Consider the following 12,933-nt stretch of genomic DNA (forward strand, 5'->3'; position numbering starts at 1 on the left):
CCCTTCTGCACATTATCCTGTCCCCAAGCTCTTTTTCCTGCATTCCCCAGCTACTGCTGCTTCTCCCCTCACCTCCCTCTCATTCCCTACTTGCCTCTCTACTCATTTTCTTTAACTACTGCCTCCTCCTACACCTAGCCCTTCCTCTCCCCTTTAAAGCCCCTTGTGCTCCCCCCAATCCACTGAGTTCCTCCACCTGGGAAGGCCCCACTCCTCCCTTTCCCCACCACCTGCTGTTCTGCTCCTCAGCTGAGTGGAGCGGCAGAAACTGTAATTAACAGGCTATGAAGCACTGTAGAGCTAAGTGCTAAGGAGCTCAATAATTACACTCCCTCCCTCCCCCGCTGCTTCCTCTGAAGCTGCAGAGTGGAGCAGTGGGAAGAGGAGGAGCAGATCAGGTGGGGGGTGGGAATTTAATTAACTTCTGAAGTGCTACTGCCCCTGCTCCACTCAGTTGAGGATGAGGGGAGATTGGAGCTAGGCTGTAGGGATGGGCAGGAGCCCAGCATGTTGAATCAATCCAACGTAACTCTGCCAAGTGTGACCCTTCACCAATAAGCTACCACAGGGTTTGCATTCCTGCATCAGAGAAGTGAACCAGAGGCCAGATGAAAGTCTTCCCACTGTCTTCAGAGGGCCTTGGATCAGGCCCCAGTATCACGCCAGTGCACACCATCCAGTGACTTCCATGCCACTAAAGTTTGGCTTATTAATTTTTCCTTTAATTTAAATGCAACATCTTTAAAACATCATTTTATAGTGATTTATGCAAGGCATCCTTCCACTATGCAAACCAGATACAAGAAAAGTGATGAGAAAGTAATGACAAAGTTTATAAATACCTTTCCCTAATCTTTTGAATTTATAATGAGGTGGGATGTTGTTTTTGTTTTCCTCTTTCACTGTTTCTCTTCAGTGGCCCTATAATGGTCTTATAAACTATTCAAAGTTTTCTGCAGGTCTACATTCCTGGAGGCTCCTATGAGGGGTCTAATTCTGTGAGGTGCTGAACATTATGGGCACCTATACACATAACAGATCTCTGCTCAGATGTGTGCTAATTAGTTGACTCTCCTGTGAGTCTGCTGGAGTGCGCTAATTAGCACTCTCCAGCTGCCTCTGCATGACTGAAGCATGCCCCTAGAGGCTGGGGGACATGGTGACCGCTGGCAAGTGGCAGCGGCTATGTTGGTGGTGGGGGCATGGCGGCAGCGAGGTAGGATCTCCCGCAGGCAGCTGCGGTGATGTCGGTGGCGGGGCCAGGCCAAGTGGGGAACTCCTGCAGACAGTGGCAGTGGCAGTGGCAGGGGGCTGGCAAGCACCGAGCAGTGGTCAGTGACCGCCCGCAGACACTGCCAGCAGTGGCAGCGGTGGCCAGCAGAGATCAGGGACCTCCTGCAGGCGCCGCCAGCAGTGTCAGCGGTGCTATTCGCAGGAGCTACACTGCCAACCTCAGGGGGTGCATGTGCAACCATGTGCACACCCTACACGTTGCCATTGAGCCTCTGCATCATGTGTTGTAGCAGGGCACCTTAGGTGCCTGCCACTTTAAGGGCCAGAATAGGCAGCAGAGCAGCCTGTAGGTGACCACATTCCCTATCAGGAGTCACATGGCCAGCAGGAGGCTGCCTGATTGGGAAGAGGGTCCAGCTGCTAGAGATAAGAGCAGGCCCTGAGCAGTAGGGTCAGCAGTTGCTGCAAGCAGCTGCAGGGGGAACATCACCCAGCTGGAGCTGCTGTTCATGTAACAACCTGGAGGTAAGGGGCATGAACTATGGTGATGGAGGAGGTTCCTGGTCCTGGGGAATGACCTAAAACTCCACCCTGCTGGGGTTGGATGGTGTGGTGAAGCTGCTTGTGGCAAGGCAGCTTCCAGGAAATGTCACACCTGTTCCTCCCTAGTAAAAGGCAAGTATAGGGCACTGGAAAGCCTGAGACCCCATTGCCCTACAGGTGACCCCATGGAAGGGAAAGGCTAGAGGAACACACCCTCAGGGGCCCAGGCCCACTGAGTGGGGCCTGAGATAAATCCAGGTATGTCTGCAGACACCTGAGAACCAAGTGGGCCATAGGCCAAGAGTGGGATCCAGGCATGACTGCAGACGCCTGAAGTCATGGAGTGTAAGGCCCCATAGCCCCAGTGAGGGGGCAGCGTAGTGTCCAGTGGCCATGTAGAGTAGGGCCTCATGGGCTGATTGGAGTGGCGGTGGCTGTGTAGAGTAGGGCCATAAGGGGCCTGAAGGACTGCACATAGGCTGACCAGATTAGCTGGAGTGGAGGCCCTAGTGAGAGGGCAGGAGGCCCAGGCACATCTGAAGATGCCTGAGGCAGGGTTTGTACTTTGGATGCCATCTGTGAGGCATGGGACACGGTATAAGGGCAGGTTCAGAGCCGTGTATAACACCCTAGGCATCGGGGCATAAAACAGGCAGCCTCCCGCATTATTACATCTTCTTTTAAACATCAAGTCGTGGCAGAAGAGACAAAGCAGACTGCCCCAGACAGGTGGGCAGGCCAACCTTGTGACCGGGCTCGTGACTTCCCCCTGTCACGTGTATTCAGCATCCCCACATTTCAAAATGGCGACGGGGTGCTTTAACTAAAGTTTGTCGAACAAGCTTTAGATAAAGCACCCCTGTCACCGTTCTGAAGTGCAAGACACTGAACACACATGATGCTGTGGGTGTTTTTAATTAGAGTGGCTCTCAGAGCAGCTCTAATTAAAGCGCCCCTGCTCCCTCCCCAGAACACATGTATAGACGCCCTATTATAGCTTTATCCCTCAAAACACTTCAAACTGGCTTCCTTTTAAGGAACTTGAGTTGTCTCATTGGCTTCAGTGGGACCATTCACATGCTTAAGTGTTCTGTGGAATCAGATTAGAGTGTTTAGCACTGGGCGCTATGGAGACCAAGAAGCAGAAATGTACAGCAGGACGTTATCTACTAAAAATGTGGGATCCCCAAGGCTGCTGATACTGAAATTATGTAGCAACATTGCCATCACTTGATGTCATCTGATGAAGTAGGCTGTAGCCTATGAAAGTTTATGCTTCTCTGCATGAGTTATTCTATTAGGTGCCATTCTGCCCTGCCTAACTTCAGACTAACAAGGACTTAATTACCTCTCTCTACATAATATGTAACCCTCAAAATCCTGCATTAAAATAATATTTTAAGGTTGTAAAGTCAAGTGCTCAAACCTTGGGAAATGTGAAGATTCAAGTTGCCTGCGCAACCTTAATTCAAGCTCTCATGCACATGCATCATGATCCAGTTTTAATTGCAAGATAACAGATTCATTTTCTGAAAGTCCCCAGAAAAGGTCACCATAACTTTTAACATGGTCAAAACAATGTATTTTTCTTTAGCTCTGCTTCCAGGTTTCAGGCTGAAACTTTCTGAGATTTTCCAGAGGAAAAAAATTAGCATGAGGTAGACACCCAACATAGAACATTTTGTCCCAAGCTGCTACAAGGTAGAAGCAATGAAAAATAGGATCTTAACAGGAAAAGTGTCAGGCCACCTTAATAAGTGGTGACACCAGGGACACCAGCTCCACCTGTAATAGAAAGGAGGGTTATGTCTGACTTAAGGACTGTTAAGTTACCAAACAACTTAGATTTTCCCACCTAGTTGTAGACCCCATCACCCAGTTCCCCACAGCTGTCTGAAATGCTGTTTGAAAAAAAGCTGACATCCATCTTGCCATGGATCCTTTTTGACAGTTTTGTCCTGTACTGTGAAGCCATCCTTCAGGCACAGTTCCTGGGGCAGCTACTGGCAGTGTTGAAATGCCAGGCAGCCGTGGAACCCAGAAGTGGTACAGAGGTCCAGAGTGGTAAGAGCTGAAGGAAAGACGGGCTTAGTTGCAATGAGCCGAACTTGGGAGTTCTACAAAACCAGCATATCAATGGGGGTTCTATGTATCATCGGGCGCCATCTACTGGCACTTTATTATCTGTCATTTACATATGCACCCCTCTTGTTTTCTTTTTTTCAGAGCCCTCTGTAACACAGGGCTTCCCTGTAGAGTCCTGCTCCCCACTATGTGCCCTACAATCTACCAGGTTCTGAGTAAAACTCGTTTCTTCTTTGAGGGGGTGGGAAGAGCAGGAGGGAGAAGCAAAATTGTCCTTCCTCCCACCAACACACCCAGAGACAATAAATGCACACAACCCCTAGCTCCACCTACATGACTGCTCCTGGAGATTTCTGGGTCTTGAATTGCTAAAATTCAGTCTACAGTTTAGAAATCTTAGAAAGTGAATGAATATTTTTAATGCTCAGCAAACTCACAAGTGTGTGTGTGTGTGTGGGGGGGGTTATAAATCCTGGAATGTGCCTCCCTTTGGCCTATTGGTATGGTATCCTGAGTACTTTAACCATCTCCCAGATTCCTGAGTAAGGAAGGGCTAGCAATTAAAAGCAGTAGTTTAAGATATTGTGAACCCACGATTTGGCATCCTGCCTTGTTAAAGACTTCTTTGGTCACCCTAGGCAAGATTCACAAAGATATAGGCATTGCTCTTGTGAACCAGGAGCCTAACATCTAGACTCCTGGCTCCCATTCTGGACTCTATAGTGCTGAATCAAACACCTAAGCTTCCCATACAATGTTCGGGAAGAATGGGATGCCTACATATGGGATTTGCACTAGCCAGGACACAAACTGGGGTGCTGCCTAAGATAGCTAATAGGTGATTCTGAGGACCGGGGTGTATCTGAAATCCTATCATTCTCTGGGGTGTAGGTGTCTAGGTCTTGGTGCACAAAAGCAGCTCTATCTATTTACAATGCATAGTTCTGAATCAATTTTTGGAGTTAGCTACTCAAGTAATTTCTTTCAAAAAAACAGATCAGGGATCACTCTTTTATAATGACTCTGTGGCTAGACCACCCACCCAAAATTGGATCTTATGCCCTCTGGGGGTCAAAGCTACATTGCTTGAAAGTACCCTAACCACTATGCTTTAGGTTCTTCTATAATGGAGTAACCTGGTTCATGACTTTTGAATGTTTTAGGTTGGTCATAGTGCAGGAACCCCTCCTCAGGAGCAAAATCCAAGGACAGATCTCTGGCTCAGTACTGATAAGAAGTGGAGATGTGACAAAAGTGCCACACTGGACTTATTCCCTGCCTTGTAGCTTACTAGAATTCTATCTTTGGCAGCTGCAATCAGGAATTTATATGCTACAGCTAAAAAGTCTTCTCTTCTTCCCTCACTTGTCCTGTCTAAACAGGGTCGCTGTTGAGGATCCTTGCTCTCCACTGGCTTTGGTCATACATATCTTCTTCTTCAAACTCCTCTCATGTCTCTCTCCACTATCTCTCTCCACCTCCTCTTTGGTCTTCCCTTCCCCTTCTCCCTAGTAGTGCTATTCTGGTAACTTCTTTTCCCACATATTCTTCTGGACTCCTTTGAACGGGCCCATACCATGCCATGCCAGTTTTCTCTCTTGTACTTTCTTAGATGTCTGTACTACCTTCACTGATCCTCTGGTGTAAGTATTCCTCACTTTATCTATCTTCGTTGCTCCACACATCCATTGGAGCATTCTTCTCTCTTTCACATTCAGTCTCCTTTCTTGAATCTTCTTCAGGGGCTATGTCTCTGCTCCATACAATAGCACTGGATGCATATGTCTTGTAGACTTTACCCTTCAGCTTCACTGATACTGTCCTGTTGCATAATATTCCTGTCATCAATTTCCAGTTCATCTACCCTGCTGTTATTCAATGGTTCAAACCTTTCATCTAACTCTGTATTTGGCTGAATGGTCAACCCCAGATACTTGAACTTGTCAACTTTTCAAACTTGTTTTTTATTGATTATCACATTTTCAACATCAAGTACTTCAGAGAAATCATAGTGCATATATTGTTTTGAATCGACTAATTTTTATTCCTCTTCTCTCTAGTACTTCTCTCCATTCATCCAATCCAGCTTGCACTTCCTCTAAACTCTCAGTGTAAGTGACCGCATCATCTGCAAGCATCATATTCCAGGGTGGTCTCCTTATTTGTTCAGTAAACACATCCATCATGACCGCAAACAGGAACAGGCTCAAAGCTGACCCTTGATGAATGCCCATCTTCACTTCAAAACTCTTTGTCTCTCTTGAGCTGGTCCTCACTTTCACTGTACATTTATAATACGTTCTGACATATTTCTCCAGCACCTCCTTAACTCTCAGATACTCCCATACTTCCTCCCTGGGTACACAATCGTAGGCTTTCTCCAGGCCAATAAAAAATAAATGGATATCTTTACAACCTTCCCTGTACTTCTCCATCATTTCTCTTACTGCAAAAACTGGATCCATGGTTCTTTTCCCTGGCATGAATCCATAATGGTCTTCTCCAATAACCACTTCTGTTCTTAACCAGTTCTCCACCACACTTTCCCATGCTTTCGAAGTATGAGAAATCAATTTGACTCCACAGTAGTTGCCACAATCCTGGACATCACCTTTCTACATGAATATTGGCATGAACACACTCCCTCTCCATTCATTTGGCATCTTCTCCGTTGCAAATATTGCTTTAAACAGCTTCTGCAATATATCAATTCCTTCTTCCTCCAAGACTTTCCAACCTTCCTTTGGTATATCATCAGGTCCTGTTTCTTTCCCATTCTTCATTTTATTCAATGCTCTTTTCACCTCCATTCTGCTGATGTCAGTCACCATGCCTTGTTTTTCTGTGGCATTTGCTCCAGAACTTCTTGGGTTCGCTTCGTTCATCAGATCTTCAAAATAGCTCTTCCACCTGCCCTTAATTTCTTCCTCACTTGTCAACAGTCTCCTAGATTCATCTTTCATCATTCTCACATGTGTCACATCCCCTGTCAATCTCTCTCTTCCTTTTGTTCCTCTTTTGTTTCTAGTCCTTGGTACAAATCATCCATTGCAACATTATTGGCCTTAGCAGTGGTCCTCTTTACCTTCTTCCTCTCCACTTTGTATGCTTCAAAGTCTAGAGAGTCCCCTGTATTTTTCCATTTCTTACATTTCTCCTCCTTCTCCCTTACCGCTGCTTGGCCCTCCTCATTCCACCATCATGTTTCCTTCCTGACAGGCATCTTTCCAGATGACACTGTACAGATTTCTGGCCTCTGCCCAGACAGCCAGGGCACCCATGCCCCAGGACACTGCCAGGAGCCACACATCCTCACCACCAGCAGGGACAGACTCAGGCTGCCAAGGACATCTGCCCCACCCACCCAGTAAACCTCACACTGCTGTGAGGGCCCTCTTCACCTCTGCCCCTTCTCCCTGTCATGCTCCCCCCCACAGCACACAGGGAGGTGGGAGATAGTGTAAAACTTTATTGAGCAGCATATGCCCCCTTAGCTAGGCAGGCACGGGCCTCTCGTATACAAAGGAACACGTCAATGATGGCAGTGATGTCATCCTCCGCTGCAGGGGGCAGGGACGTACAGCACAGCCACAGGCAGCCCCCCAGGCAGTGGCAGAGGTTGTGGGGCACTGCAGGCTTGCCTGCCACATGATCAAAGCTCAGGGTCCCATGCGGGGTTGTGAGGTGTGCCTGGGACACCATGGGGAGCAGCAGCAGCAGGGCATAGTGGGTTGGGCACCTCTCGGTTTGTGCAAACCACTTCTCATGGCACACCTGGTACACTCTCAGCAGGGACACGCTCAGGGTGCAGGGCTGGCATGTTGGGGCGGGGGTGGGGCTGGCCCCCAGTGGGGGATCATTCTGGAAAGGCCCCCTGGGGGGAGGGTGGGGCCACAACCAGCCCCGCATCCCAGTCAACCAGAGGCCCCTAATCCCAGGCACCAGGGACTTGGCAGCAGCGCAGAATACAGGCTAGCCTACAGGAGGAGAAGTCGGGGGAGTAGGTCTGGAGCCATGGCAGCAGGTTCTGCCAGGAGCCAGGCCTTTCCTGGCCTCAGAAAGGGGCGGGGAAGGCAGACTGCCTGTGACCAGCACCCAGCAGCCCTGCCTGTGCTTCTGGAGTGAGCAGGGACAGGAGGCTCAGCCAGAAGCTGCCTGGGCCAGGGCCTGCCCAGATAACTTGCCATGGTCCATGGGCACCCATGCATGCACAACCCCCAATCTGAGGCCAAGCAGTACACAGTCCCCTGGTACTGAGTCTGTGAGAGTTTGCAACATTTCTGAGATAACAAACAGCCTTTTTCTCTTGGCTTTGTAGGTCCTGCAGCTGCACATGGAGACGTACCAGCTGGCAGCCAGGATGCACTTTCAGGGTCACTCTCATCCAGAGCCCTTTGTATGCAGCAGGGGACCCAGGACTGGACCTGACTGCTGGACTACCTGGTCACAGTGGCCAAGGAATGGCTGGTGGACTTGTGGGTCTCACACACACAAGACATCACACATGAGCAGAGGAGGGACACACACAAGGAGAAGAGGCTCATGTGTGAGGAGAAGAGGGTCCAATGAAGATACCGGGCAGATCAGGAGTTCCAGGACAGGCTCCTGGCCCTTGAGGAGAGGCACTGGAGATCCAGGAGCAGCAGGCTGCCATGGTGGCCAGGGCAGCGGAGGCCACAGCGTGCACACCTGCAGAGGTGCGGCCAGAGACTGGGGTGCTGAGTGTGTGTCCCCAGGCTCTACCCCCTAGCACTGCCACCCCACTGCCCCCCACCCTAGAAGGGCGCACATAGCACTGTACAGGATCTGCATGGGGAAGAAGGTGCTTTATTGGTGGTGGGTAGGATGGTTGGTGAAGGGGCTCTGTGGGGAGGGAGGAAAGGGGGTAATGGGGTCTGGTGTGGGGGAGGGATAGAGGAGGGGGTCTGTTTTTGTGGAAGGGAATAATGTGCTTTTCTGAGAACTGTCTGCAGTGAGAATGGGGCTGGGGCCGGTTTATAGAGGGGGGTGCAGGAGGAGATGGCTGTCCAGTGCCTCTTGCACCTGGTGCCCTGGCCCCTGCTGCCAGGTGAGTGGCTTACCCAAGGCCTCCGGGTGCGGGGGCTGTCGCTGTTGTTGCCACCCCAGCTGGCACTCCTGGTGCCAGGTGTCCTCTGTCTGCTGCACCTTCTCTGCCCAGGCCTCATGAAATAGCTCTTCCTGGGCCTTGCAGATGTTATGCATCACACAGGCTGTGACAATGACCCAGGAGATATTGGCCTCAGCGATCTCAAAGTGGGCAGTGAGGGTGTACCAGTGTCCCTTCAAGCAGGAAAAGGTGCACTCCACCAGTGCACAGATCCAGCCAAGGCACCTGTTTAAGTGCCTAGCTTGAGCTGGTGAATTGCCAGCTTGAGCAGGGAAATGGCCAGCCAGGTATCTGTGGGGAGGGGCCACCACATGGTAGTCTGCTGCTCCAGATGTGGATGGAGCTGGTTGAGGAGCTCCTAAAAGGTGGCCTTGGTCATTCAAGCCACTGCTTGACTCCAGCCATTGCTTGTCATCCCAGGTATGCTGAACAACATGCAGTTACCAGTCCTGGCTGGTGGTGGGGTTGGAGGCCCAGGGGTGAGTTGATGGCACTGGTAATGGCATCCAGTTGTGCCTCATTGGTGTCCCTGCTGGGGTTCGAGCAGCAGCATGGGGTCTGGGTAGCAGCAGCACAGTGGCAGGAAGTCTGAGATGGTGAGGTAAGCCTGCTCTGGGCCAGAAAGGCAGGTGGCCAGGGAGCAAGGAGCAGGGTTGGCTTTTAAAGATGGTCCCCAGCCGCAGAGCAGCTCAACAACATTCATTCCCAGACTTCTGCAACTGTAGAGCTGGTAAAAGCAAATACCATAGAAAACAGTAAGCTCTTGTTCCAACCATGTCCACACCCCAAAAGCCTGTACTATTACAGCAGTGACATTTCTACAGTATCTGAAGAAGGATGGGCTGATGCTGCAGAGCTGTAGGCTCTCCCTTTTTGTGGCCTCAGACAAATCCAGTGGGTCAGAGTGGAGTCTGTTCATAGAAATGAAGAGATCATCTTCCTTGGAGAAACCAATTCTCTAATTTTCCCTGCCAGTGCAAAACCATGTCCTCTGCTGCCCCTAATGTCCAGAGAATCACTGAAGTATCCTTGTGCATCTTACTCTTTCATTACAGACTAATCAGGCCAATATATCCATTAGAGAATCTCACTGAAAAATACTGGCCAGGAGCGTGCATCTTACAAGTTGCTCTATTTTTAAATTTTACTTCAAAGTACTAAGTAGGTGAGATCATAGGGTTGCAGGAAAGGAGGGCTGGGAGGAACCTGACAGGATCATCTAATTCAGCCCCCCACTCAAGGCAGGAGCATCTGTGATGAAATCATCCCAGCCAAGTGTCTGCTTAACCTGCTCCTGAAAACTTCCAAGGATGTAGATTCCACACTTTCTCTAGGTGGCCTGTTCCAATCCTTGGTCATCCTAATAACCAGAAAATTATCCTCTTTATAGTTATCCCTCTATATTTGTGCATGCAATTATTTCATCCCAAGTCAGGACTTTGCACTTGTTCTCATTGAATCTGATCCGAGTGATTGCAGATAGTTTGGAAAAATTATCTGGATCCTAGCTCTGCCCTCCACAGTGTCTGAAAATCCAATCTGCAAATTTGGTGCTATCTACAAATTTGTAAGCATGTACTAAATCCTATCATCCCAAACTTTAATGAAGATGGTAAACAATACTGGACTCAGGACAGACCCCTGGGGAATGCTACTTGATACCTCCTCCCAATTAGACATTGAGCTGTTAAAGACTGCTTGGTGAATACAGTGATCCAACTGGCTATGTATCTACCTGGCACTATTTTCATCTAGTTTGTGTTTCCTCAGCTTGTTAATGAGAATGTTATGGAAGCCATTGTCAGCATCCTTGCTAAAATCAAGGCATATGACATCCACTGCCCTCCCACATCCACAGAGCCTGTTATTTTACTACAAAAAAATCAGGTTGATCAGGCATAACTTGTTCCTGATGAATCCATGCTGGCTGCTCTTAATTGCCTTGTTCTTCTCTAGGTGCTTCCCAACAGGTTAATTGAGGACTTGCTCCGTGATCTTTCCAGGTACTGGTGTCAGACTGATTGGTCTATAGTTACCCAGATCCTCCTTCTTCCCTTTCTTAAAGATGGGTGCTCTATTTGCCCTTTTCCAGTCATCCAGAACTTCACCCAACCCCCACAAGTTCCCAAAAAGGATAGCCAATGGCTCAGATTACCTCAGCCAATGCCTTCAGTTCCGTAGGGTGCATCCCATCCAGCCCTGCCAACTTGAAAGCGTGGAGCTTCTCTAAGTCACTGGTAACCTGTTCTTCTACTACTCTAGGCTGTTTATTCCCTTCCCTGTATTTAATGAAAATTGCACTTGCCTTCTGGTATCTGCCCCTATTTGTAAAGACTGAAGTAAAAAAAGGTGTTAAGATACTTCAGCCTTCTCTGCATTGTCTGTGACTAGATGCCTCTCACATTCCACAAGGGACCTGTGGGCTCTCTGGTCTTCCCCTTACTTTTAACATACTTGTAGAATCCTTTTTTATTGCCTTTTTGGCCCTTGCCAGCTGCATTCCACATTCGGTGTGATGGGGCAGTGTCTTCAGAGACACCTTAAAGAAAATGGCAGCTTAGGAAGGAAGAAAAAAAAAAGTGCCTCAAGCATAAGCAGATCTAGAATTTTGAAAAGGGGGATGTAGAACCTGAGGTACATCATCACCTAGCAAACAACACCCATTTTTTCCCAGTTAAAATTAAACTAGAAGATTTACTCGTAGGCTGAGGGCCTAGGGCTGTAATATTCAATTTAAGATTGAAGTGAAAAGAAATACTGCATCATTGGAATGAGTTAAAAACAATCTGCTGGGCTGTGAAATAGGAGCTCCATTACCAGGAGCAGGAACAGACACAGGATAGCAGAACAAAGGGATGGCTTGATTGGTGGAACATCAAGACTATTAAAAAAGAGAGTGCTGTTGGGGGGGGTGGGTAGAAGGGATCAAGGACATGACAATGAGCCATGAAGTCAGGTGGCTCCCCTAGCGCTGTCTGACTCGAAGTGCTGCAGCCACAGCAGCTGCTTGGTTTGAAACTCTGGCTGGAGCCAGAACCACAGGGGGCACAAGGGCACCCTCAGGGTCCTCCCCCCAGCCTCAAGGCAGTGCCCTCTGGGGGCACAACCAAGCACGCCCTGCTGAGGCAGCTGCTGGCACCAGCCAGGCACAAGCCAAGAGCCTGCAGCCGCAAGGTGGGCTAGTTTCCACCAGTGCCCCTCAAGTGTCGTGGCCTTGGGCATGAGCGTTGCCAGGTCTTAAATATGAAATTAATGGAAGCCCAAAATTATCAAATTTGCTGAAAAACGATTGCACGCTGAAATAACGTGCAAATGAATATGCAAAGAAGTCTGCAAAGAACTCTTCTTATTTACCTTATATTGCTGTCTGTAAGTTGCCAGTGAGTGAGTGAATGAGAACTGGGGCGTCAAAGTTGAAGCACACAACACCCCCCCCAAAAAGACAAATAAAACCAACCCCCAAACAAACAAACAAGAAAAACCCCTTTTTTATTTCAAGGCAAGACCTCATAAGAAAGGGCTGACAGCCAACCCAAACCTCAGTGAAGACTCCCTGACGGTGACTTGGGTTTTGCATCTGCCGCATCAACTACCGTACTTTTCGAACGCTTTTTCTATTCCTGTCCGTATATCCTACAAGGGTCGAAGTTATCGCACAGATACGGTAACCGTCCCGCACCTGACAACACCGGGCGCCAGCACGCCCCGCCCCCGTGAGGCTACATTAGTCCCGCAGCAGGCGCTAGCACATTCACGTCGCCCCTCTGCATGCCGGGAGCTGTAGTTCTGCGCCCCCCTACCGCTGGGCGGGCCGGAAGCGCGGGCCGGGTGGGGCGGGGCGGCCAGCGCGTGTTCCGGCCGCAGGGCTTCCTGGTTGGCGCTTCCTGGTGGCACCGGCAGTGAGTACGGGCGGGCGGGCGCGGGGCGGCCCCGGTCGCGGGGCT

The 12,933-nt window shown here is 49.4% G+C and overlaps 1 protein-coding gene and 1 long non-coding RNA gene across 2 annotated transcripts in view; one reads left to right on the plus strand and one right to left on the minus strand.

Annotated features, from left to right (window-relative positions):
- The window catches only part of LOC109297174, a 19,867-nt gene extending 7,166 nt beyond the window's left edge, over positions 1–12,701 (minus strand). The window contains exons 1-2 of the long non-coding RNA XR_002097229.1: positions 12,588–12,701; positions 11,444–11,528 (exon numbers count right to left, since the gene is read on the minus strand). This is a non-coding gene — a long non-coding RNA (uncharacterized LOC109297174). The remainder of the gene's footprint in view (positions 1–11,443; positions 11,529–12,587) is intronic.
- Positions 12,702–12,829: 128 nt separating this feature from the next.
- ZCCHC7 (zinc finger CCHC-type containing 7) overlaps positions 12,830–12,933 on the plus strand; it is a 259,249-nt gene continuing 259,145 nt past the window's right edge. The window contains exon 1 of the mRNA XM_019516803.1: positions 12,830–12,888. The gene's annotated coding sequence lies outside the window, so the exon portion shown is untranslated. The remainder of the gene's footprint in view (positions 12,889–12,933) is intronic.

This window comes from Gavialis gangeticus, unplaced genomic scaffold (genome assembly GCF_001723915.1).
Source record: "Gavialis gangeticus isolate Ggan-Ray unplaced genomic scaffold, GavGan_comp1, whole genome shotgun sequence".
NCBI lineage: Eukaryota > Metazoa > Chordata > Crocodylia > Gavialidae > Gavialis > Gavialis gangeticus.